This window comes from Sapajus apella, unplaced genomic scaffold (genome assembly GCF_009761245.1).
Source record: "Sapajus apella isolate SASKATOON/1434 unplaced genomic scaffold, GSC_monkey_1.0 scaffold26, whole genome shotgun sequence".
NCBI lineage: Eukaryota > Metazoa > Chordata > Mammalia > Primates > Cebidae > Sapajus > Sapajus apella.
Genome location: NW_022436966.1, coordinates 25,000,513 through 25,010,166, shown reverse-complemented (window position 1 = coordinate 25,010,166; position 9,654 = coordinate 25,000,513). Strand labels below are relative to the sequence as shown.

Here is a 9,654-nt window from a genome sequence, read left to right as displayed (position 1 = left end):
GACAAGAACAGAATCATTAATATTAAATTGTCAAGTGCTATATACTGAAGGTTTGTGTCCCCCCCAAATTTACATGTTGAAATCCTAACCCTCAATGTGATGGTATTTGGAGGTGGGGCCTTTGCGGGGTGATTAGATCACAAGAGTGTAAGCCTTATAAATGGGATTAGTGGCCTTATAAAAGAAGCACCAAACAGTTCCCTTGCCCCTCGCAGCATGTGAAAACACCGTGAGAAGGTGCTGTCTATGAACCAGGAAGTGGGCCTTAACTAGACACTGAATCTGCTGGTCGTCTTGATCTCAGACTTTCAAGCCTCTAGAAGAGAGAGAAATAAATTTGTGTTTTTCATAGGCCAAACAAGCTATGATATTATGTTATGGTAGCCTGAACAGACTGCTATAAGACATCAAGGCTAAAGGAGAAAGCCTTTAGAAACAGCTAAAACAAGCAATATGACATGCCATATAACAAGAGAAGACCTGGCTGGGTGTAGTGGCTCTTGCTGGCTCACACCTGTAATCCCAGCACTTTGAGAGACCAAGGTGGGCAGATTACTTGAGGTCAGGAGTTTAAGACCAGTCTAGCCAACATGAGGAAACCCTGTTTCTATTAAAAATACAAAAATTAGCTGGGCATGGTGGTGCACACCTGTAGTACCAGCTACTTGGGAGGCTGAGGTGGGAGGATCACTTGAGCCTGGGAGGTAGAGGTTGCAGGGAGCTTTGATCATGCCATTACACTCCAACCTGGGCAACAGAGTGAGACTCTTTCTAAAAAAAAAAAAAAAAAAGAAAAAGTAAGAAAAAACTTGCTTAGTTATGATGAAAGGCCACAATATCACTGACCTCAGAGAAAAAAATGGACTCTAAAATATACAGCTAGGAAATATATCCCAGGATAAGAAAAAATGTCAAGAATATCCACCTTGGGAAGGGAGAAGGAATTACCTAGCTCTAGGATACTTTCCCAGGACCTACCTATTCCTCTGTATCAGCAGTGTCCAACCTTTTTGGTACCAGATACTGGTATCATGGAAGACAGTTTTTCCACAGACCGGCAGAGGTGGGATAGTTTCAGGATAAAACTGTTCCACTTCAGATCATTAGGCATTAGATTCTCATAAGGAATGCACAACCTAGATCCCTCACATACACACTTCACACTATGGTTTGTCCTCCTATGAGAATCTAATGCCGCTGCTGATCTGATAGGAGGGAGAGCTCAGGCAGTAATGCTCGCTGGCCACTCCCCTCCTGTTATGCAGTCCGGTTCCTAATGGCACTGGTCCATGACCTGGGAGTTGGGGACCCCTGCTCTGTATGATTTTTGAACAGCTCATGAATGAGCCATAAAACTCAGTTGAGCTAAAACATAACCATTAACAGTAACCACAATAAAAAGGTCTGTAAACTTGAGAATCAGAGGAGAAAAATGATAAAATATAAGGAATCCTAACAAGTATATGACTCATGTCATTCCCTTCATGAAGAAACCAGAATATTGTATGTCCAAGTGAACATTTTTCTTTTTTAAAGAAGTCAACCTGATCTTCTTGGAAGCATTTGCTACTTACTCCAAAGAGTCTGTCCTTGTGTCCAACATTTTTAGGAACTCTTATACTGAAAGTTTCTTCAAATGCTGTGGCATTTGCTTTTGACTACTTTCAATGTTGGCAAGCCTTCATCCCTTGGGGATCAGCTTACCAAGTTGAGCTACTTGTCCCAGAAGGCCCTTCCCTATATGGTGCCAGGTTAGGGTTGATTATGAGAGAATTTGCAGGCAGGACATGGAATGTGGAATCGAACCAGCAGCATAATGTTCTGAAGGTTAGTGAAGGGTGCTAGCTGTCACTGCAGACTGCATGCATTATTGTTGGTCCAGGGGTTCTCCCTGTGGGCCTGGGGCAGCAGTAAGGCTTAAAGAAGATACTACTGCATTACCTGTTTCAGCTTCCCTGACTCCATGGCCAGAGTCCAGACACAGGGGCAGTTCTGTGGCAAAGCTGTTTCTGTAGGTCATGCACATTGTCAAGGATGGAGGCTGTGAGAAACCCACATGGGGTCCAATTTGTCCTCATACTCCCCAACTTCATGTCAGATTTTCTTGCTGACTGTTGACCTTACTGGTACAAAGAGACCTCAGTGCCATACTAGATGCAGAGGCAATGAGCATTTTTACCAGATTCCATAATTGTGTAAAATCTAATCTATATATAAAGCCTTCGTTCTGGGTTACTTATGATGGCTCTTAATTTCTGACTGAACGTTGCTGTGGGAGTTCAAGACCAGCCTGGCCAACATGGCAAAACCCTGTCTCTACTAAAAATACAAAAAATTAGCCGATCTTGGTGGTGTATGCCTATAATCCCAGCTACTTGGGAGGCTGAGGCAGGAGAATCACTTGAACCCCGGAGGCAGAGGTAGTGGCGAGACGAGATTGTGCCATTGCACTCCAGCCTAGGCAACAAAAGCAAAACTCCGTCTCAAAAAAAAGCATTTGGAATCAAGTCTGAAAAAAATAAGGTAGCTGAGTAAATACTGTTTGGGGCTGAAAAACTCAGGGTCACAATAAACAACAAATCTATTTCTCATATAGTTCATGAATGAGATCCAAAGTCCATTTCCAAAGAAGAGTTACAAAAGTATTTTGAATGACGACTGTTTGGAATGAAAATATTTATTTGGACATACTTTACAATGTTTACTTACAGGTTCTCTATTTTATTTATTTTTTGAGACAGAGTCTTGCTATGTCATCCAGGCTGGAGTGCAGTAGCTCGATCTTGGCTCACTGCAACCTTCTCCTGGTTTCAATCGATTCTCCTGCCTCAAACTCCAGAGCAGTTGGGATTACAGGCACCTGCCACCATGCCTGGCTAATTTTTGTATTTTTAGTAGAGACAGGTTTCACCATGTTGGCCTAGTCTCAAACTCCTCACCTCAGGTGTCCACCTGCCTTGGCCTCCCAAAGTTCTGGGATTATGGGAGTGAGCCACCATGCCCAGCCTAATTTATTTGTTAATAGTCACTCTCCCCTATATGCTGGTTTACAGAAGTATCATGTGACCCACAGTAAATGACAGCATGCAGTGAAATAGAATGTAATCAAGTAACAGACTATATAGTATCAGCTCAGAATATTATAGAATGTTAGGCAGAAATGAGGAGTCTGGATGAGTCGCTGCTTCAGAAAGCAGGTAAAATGTGATTGAAACAAGGAATTTTATTTTTTGAGACAGAGTCTTGCTCTGTTTCCCAGCCTGGAGTGCAGTGGTGCAATCAAGACTCACTGTAGCCTTGGACTCCCAGGCTCAAGCCATCCTCCCACCTTAGCTTCCTGAGTAGCTGGGAATACTTAGCTACTAAAGTAAAATTTTTTTACTTTTTTGAAGAGAAGGAATCTCCCTATGTTTCCCAGGCTGGTCTTGAACTCCTGGGCTCCACTGATCCTCCCTGATTGGCCTCCAAAAGTGTTGGGATTACAGGCATGAGCTACCCCGCCCAGCCAGGAATGGAATTTGAGAGAGATGATTAGCATAAAACAAAGTACAGAGATGATGTAGAGCAAAGAGATAAAGCAACTGACCATCTCAAGTGAACGTATATTTGGGGAATAAAATTCATCAACCACTTCCTCTCATTGACTGAATCAAAATCAAACTTTTGCCTAAAATGTCATCTTCTCCATATCTGTACCTTGCTTATTCCTTATTCTCATTTACCCTCTCCCATCTCTAAACCTGCCTTTCATGCATGTTAAAGAACTTGAAGAGCCCCAGCATCATTTATTAAGTCAACAAATATTAATCCCTATGATGTGTCAGGCACTGTGCCGGAAGGGAAGAGTATGGCCCTACCTTCATTGATCTTCAGATTTAATGGGGATGACGTAAGTCAACAGGCGATTATAATGCAGCATGGTTGGGTGACAGGGTTAAGGTGTGAAGACCAAGGAAGACTTCCACAGAAAGAGACTTTAAGCTGAGACCTGAATGACGAGTAAGAGTTAACCACATTAAACAGGGTGGAGGGAGGTCAGAAGAACAACAGTGATAGGGATGAGGGGAACAGCATGTGCACAGGCCTAGAGGAACTGTGTACTGTGATCAGATGCTGAGAATAGAGAGAGCTGAGGCTAGAGAGCAGGCAGGGACAGCTCATGCAGGGCCTTGCAAAGCATATGAAGGAGGCTAGGCTTTAATGCAAGGTAAATGGGGACATCAGAAACAGGGAAAGAGTGGGTCCAATTTTTGTTCTTGATATTATTCTGGATATAGACAGTGGGTTGGGCTTGGTGGGAAAAATGAGGGCAACACTACAAGCAAATGACCAATTATGAGCTGGGGCAAAAGAATGGAACATTAGCCTAGAGGCAGTGACAATGGAGGGAAGCTGATGTTTTCAGGAGATATTTAGGAGGTCGAATGCACAGGACTGGGAACTTTGTTGGCTAGTGGATGGTGGATGTCAAGGAGAGGGAAGGGTTGGGGATGGTGGCCAGACGTTTTGTTGAATCGTTGGGTGGTACCATTCCCTGTGATAGAGAACACAGGAGGAGGAGGAGGCTTGAGAGGAGGGAGATGATAATGACTCTGGTTTTGGACTTAGTGAGTCTGAGGCACGTGTGGAACATGCAAGTAGTAGGCAGGGAGACCTGGGACTTAGGAGACTGATGATGGCTGGGCTCATCAACAGAGAGGTGATAAACACAATGGCTGACCGTGGGGGTGTTAAAATGAGAAAGAAAAGGGAGCAGAAACAGCACTTGAGAAACAGCACACTTAGGGGAGAGGCAGGATATAGTACAGAAGTCTATGCAGGTGTGATTGCAGCTGTAGGAAACTCAGGAGGGTTGAGTCATCCAACTAAAGAGAAGAAAGTAGGCAAGAAGGAAGGGGTACCCACTAGGAGCCAACCCTTCTAAGAAGCTGAGAAAAATAAAGATGGTATCAGTTAGGACTGCTTGGTTGCAGGTAACAGAAACTAACTTGGGTAAGCTTAAGGAAAAAGAAAGAATAGATTATAAAGGCACAGGAATATCTCATGGACCCAAAAGCAAGGACTGCAAACAAGAACTTAAGGCTCTTAGCACCCTCGAAGCTTTTCTCTGCCTATCTGCTGTATTCTCTTCTTTCTGCAGACATCCTTCCTTGGCTCATGAGGCTACATAGGAACCAGAAAATGGGACCAATGGTTCTGGGGTATGGCTTCTCTGGCTAAAAGACTTGCTCAGATTAAAGTAGAATCCCAATTCCAGAGCAAGGGTAGGAAAGAGGAAGGGAAGAAAAGAGGAAGGAAAAAAGAGATGGAGGGAAGAAAAGTGAGGAGGAAATGGGGGAGGAGGAAGGTAGAGAGAGAGAGAGAAAGGGGAAGACAAGAGAGCAAGAAAAAGAGAGAGAAAGTGATTTCCCTGGAATAAATTCAGGTGACCATCCCAGATCTAATCACCTATGGCCAGAGGAGATCTCAGGTATACACTGGGCCACTAGGAATTGATCCTGATTGAGAAAGAGGGCTGTGAAAGAAGATATGAATAAATAAGCAAATACTTTAAATTAAGATTTCTATTACAAGAACTAAAAAATATACCTGAGATTTTGAGGCTAAAAATGTACATGCCAACCTTGGCAAGGGCAGTTTCTTTCTTATTTTTTTTGAGACTGAGTCTCACTCAGACTGTGGCTGAGTCTGGAGTTAGTGGTGTAATCTCGGCTCACTGCAACCTCTGCCTCCTGGGTTCAAGCAACTGTCATGCCTCAGCCTCCCGAGTGGCTGGGATTACAGGCATGTGCCACCACATCCAGCTAATTTTTATATTTTTAGTAGAGACAAGGTTTCACCATGTTGTCCAGGCTGGTCTCGAACTCCTGGCCTCAAGTGATCCACCTGCTTTGGCCTCTCAAAGTGCTGGAATTACAGATGTGAACCACAGCACGCAGTAGCCAAGAGAAGTTTCTATGGAATGGTATCAACTAAAGTTGGTTTGCAGTGGGCTGAGGATTGGACAGAGGAGAAAGGAAGGTAGTACACAGAGATGACTCTATCAAGTGTGCCATGAAGGGCATAGGAGAGAGCTGGTATTGAAGGTTTCATTTGTTGGGTTTTTTTTGTTTTCTGAACTCCTAAGAATTAAACATATTTATATGCTGATTGGAGAGTATGAAGAATGGGCATACTAATCATTTTGGCATCTTGATAAACATGCAGAATCCCAGACCCTACCCAGATTTGGGTTCAGCTGTTGGAGGGTGGAGTCCAGGAACACAATTAGTGGGATCCTGTGCAAAACGAAAATGCAGACCTCCTGTTTTATTTTCCTTTATAGGAAAAAATGCCTTTGTCTTTATTCTGTGGTCTCTTTCTCCCTGTGTCATTGTGGTTTTTATTTGTTATTGAATGTGTTGCTCTCTCAGGAATGGGGATACTTGCTGGGGAAGTGTAGGCCACATAGGGTGTCCAGGGCCCCGCACTTGGAAAAACTTCTCAACATGATTATCAGGAAAATGCAGATTAAAGCTACAATGAGATATTACTACTCACCCACCAGAATGGCTAAAATTAGAAAGAGTAACCAAGTGTTGGCAAGCATGTGTTGGGAGTGTAAATTGGTTCAATCACCTTGGAAATTTGGACAATAACTACTAAACCTACCTTATGATTCAACAATAATTGCACATGCTTATCAAAAGAGATGTATAAGAATATTCATAGAACTTTATTCACAATAGCCCCAAACTGGAAACTCTCAAATGTTCATCAATAGGGAATGGATGAATATAACATGGAATATGCACACAGTACTATGAACCTAAAAGTGAATAAATCACTCACATAATATCATTCATAGACGTTACTCACAGATACTATGCAGAGCAAAAGAAGCCAGATGCAAAAAAAATTATATGATATGACTTCATTTATATGACGTTTAAGAACAACAAAACTAATAGATAATATAAATTAGAATAGTATGTACCTCTTTCCAGTAGAAGATGGAGTAGGGGAAGGGCCTTTCCTGAATACAAATGTTACCCAGAAGTGGTCAGAATACTCTCCCTCCATTTCCTTTCTTCTCAGACTTGTGCAGTGGAGGAGGATCTGAAAAGGTGTGGGCTCTTGGGATGCTGAAGGTGAGCATGTTAGAATCTGAGGTCTGGGGGCCTCTTTCATGGGAGGTTAGGGCTGCTGATCATTTCCAGGCATCTTTAGCTCCAGCCTGAAGCCATGGGCTAGATGGCTATGGGACCATGCGGATCTGATCAGTGTGATGTCAAGATCCAAATAAACAAACACCAAATTTTTACAGAGTGAAGGTACTACTGAGAGTTAAATTTCCCTTTCATTGTATGTTTCCTCCATTTCCTTTTAAAGCATGGGAGCAATGATTATAGGAACTGGCAGCTAGAAAGAGGAAAGAGAGTGGCTGAGGGACTCTGCTATTTCCTTTCCTGCACAACTGAAACCTTGATGTTTTCTGTGACCTGGAGATGACCATGCCCATCTTTGAACTAAAAACTCTAAATTCTACATCCTCAGAGGGAAGTGCAGAATTGGAAAAATTATGGCATGTGGCTCTTCCATGCAGGGGGCTTCAGGCAAGGAGTGAGGATGCTTACTGCTGGGTATGATTTTGTAAGTATTGGTAGTGCCCTCCATGAAGAGACAGAGTGTCACAATCTCAGGCCCTGGTTTCTTGCCTGGTCTGGGCTTTTCTTCTGAATATTTGAGATTGGGTAAGATAAAAAATTGTCACCAGGCTTAGTCTCCTCACTCCTTCTTTGTGGGGAGTTGGTTCTAGCCAGTCAAGAATTCTGGGTAGAGAACATGAATGTTTCCTTTGAGCAGCAGTATTAGCCTCATGTTTGCTTCCAGCATGTGTTTTGGGTCTTTTCCCAGAGGTTTCAATGAGGAATCGTGTGTCTCAGAGGTGAAAATAAAAAACAAAAATAAAAAACATTTGAGTTCTGCAAAACCACAGTGGATTGAAAACTGTGTAGTTAGGCTTTTTGCTATAAATACAATTTTCTAAAAATTCAAGTGCTTTTGTTTTTTCTCTTATCAAAAAAAAAATGTGGTTCTATATACATTACACGCTGAGGGGCCAGGTGGGGATGTGCAGAACAAGATGTTTCTCATTCCATTTGTTTCAAGCAATAACTCAGAGGCTCTGGATAAAATAAACCATACATAAATAGTAGAAAACAGACTGCATCTTGTTACTATGGCAATGCCCTACTTATATTACATTAAGCTGATTCATGTCTTTTCTCACCTCACTGTTAATAAATTATAGTGGCTGATGAGAATTAAGCTGGCTGGAAGAGTTGGCATGGACACGTTGCATATTAATTTGTCATCCAATTCTGGGTGTCCCCTCATCTTTTTTTCAAGGGGGAAGCTACCTATTCTCAAACAATGCATTTTTTAATGATATTTTTAGTGTCTTTTTTTCACTAAAAACTATATAGACAGGAGTTTCAGCAACAGGACATCGGTTGCTTCCTGGCTGCTCCCTCAGTCTTAGGACTCTTGTAGAAAGAGAAAAGGCACAGGAGCAATAGAGCTTGGAAAGTTCCTTTGTTTCCTTTCCTGATCCCTTATTCTCTTCATTCCAATGTGTTTAGGGGCTTTAAACAATCCCCCTACGCAGGGGCCATGCTAATCCTCTCTGTATCGTTCCAATTTTAGTATAGCCTGTAATCCCAGCACTTTGGGAGGCCGAGGCGGGTGGATCACGAGGTCAAGAGATCGAGACCATCCTGGTCAACATGGTGAAACCCCGTCTCTACTAAAAATACAAAAAATTAGCTGGGCATCGTGGCACGTGCCTGTAATCCCAGCTACTCAGGAGGCTGAGGCAGGAGAATTGCCTGAACCCAGGAGACGGAGGTTGCGGTGAGCCAAGATCGTGCCATTGCACTCCAGCCTGGGTAACAAGAGCAAAACTCCGTCTCAAAAAAAAAACAACAAAAAAAAACAATCCCCCTACTCTTTTCAGTTGCTTTAATTCATATACATCACCACCTACTCTCACACACACACACACACACACACACACTTAAAAGACAAACAAGAAACTGGGTTAAAAGAAAACTGGGCAACTGGGAGCAGTGGCTCACGCCTGTAATCCCAGCACTTTGGGAGGCCGAGGTGGGCAGATCCTGAGGTCAGAAGTTTGAGACCAGCCTGGCCAACATGGTGAAACCCAGTCTCTACTAAAAATACAAAAAAAAATTAGCCAGGCATGGCGGCGCACAACTGTAATCCCAGCTACCTGGGAGGCTGAGGCAGGAGAATTGCTTGAACTCAGGTGGCAGAGGTTGCAGTGAGCTGAGGGGGAGGTTGCAGTGAGCTGAGATTGCGCCGCTACACTCCAGCCTGGGTGACAGAATGAGACTCCATCTTGGGAGAAAAAAAGACAACAGGCCGTGTGTGGTGACTCACGCCTGTAATCCTAGCACTTTGGGAGGCTGATGCAGGTGGATGCTTGAGCTGAAGAGTTAGAGACCACACTGGGCAACATGGTAAAACACTGTCTCTACTAAAAATACAAAAATTAGCCAGGCATGATGGTGTGTACCTGTAGTCCCAGCTACACTTAGGAGGTTGAGGCTAGAGGATCACCTGACCCAGGGAGGTGGAGGTTGTAGTGAG

General features: G+C 43.2%; 1 pseudogene; it reads right to left on the bottom strand.

Moving 5' to 3' along the window:
• Window positions 1–8,612: 8,612 nt before the first annotated feature.
• LOC116560732 lies at window positions 8,613–8,707 on the bottom strand (annotated as a pseudogene).
• Window positions 8,708–9,654: the final 947 nt, after the last annotated feature.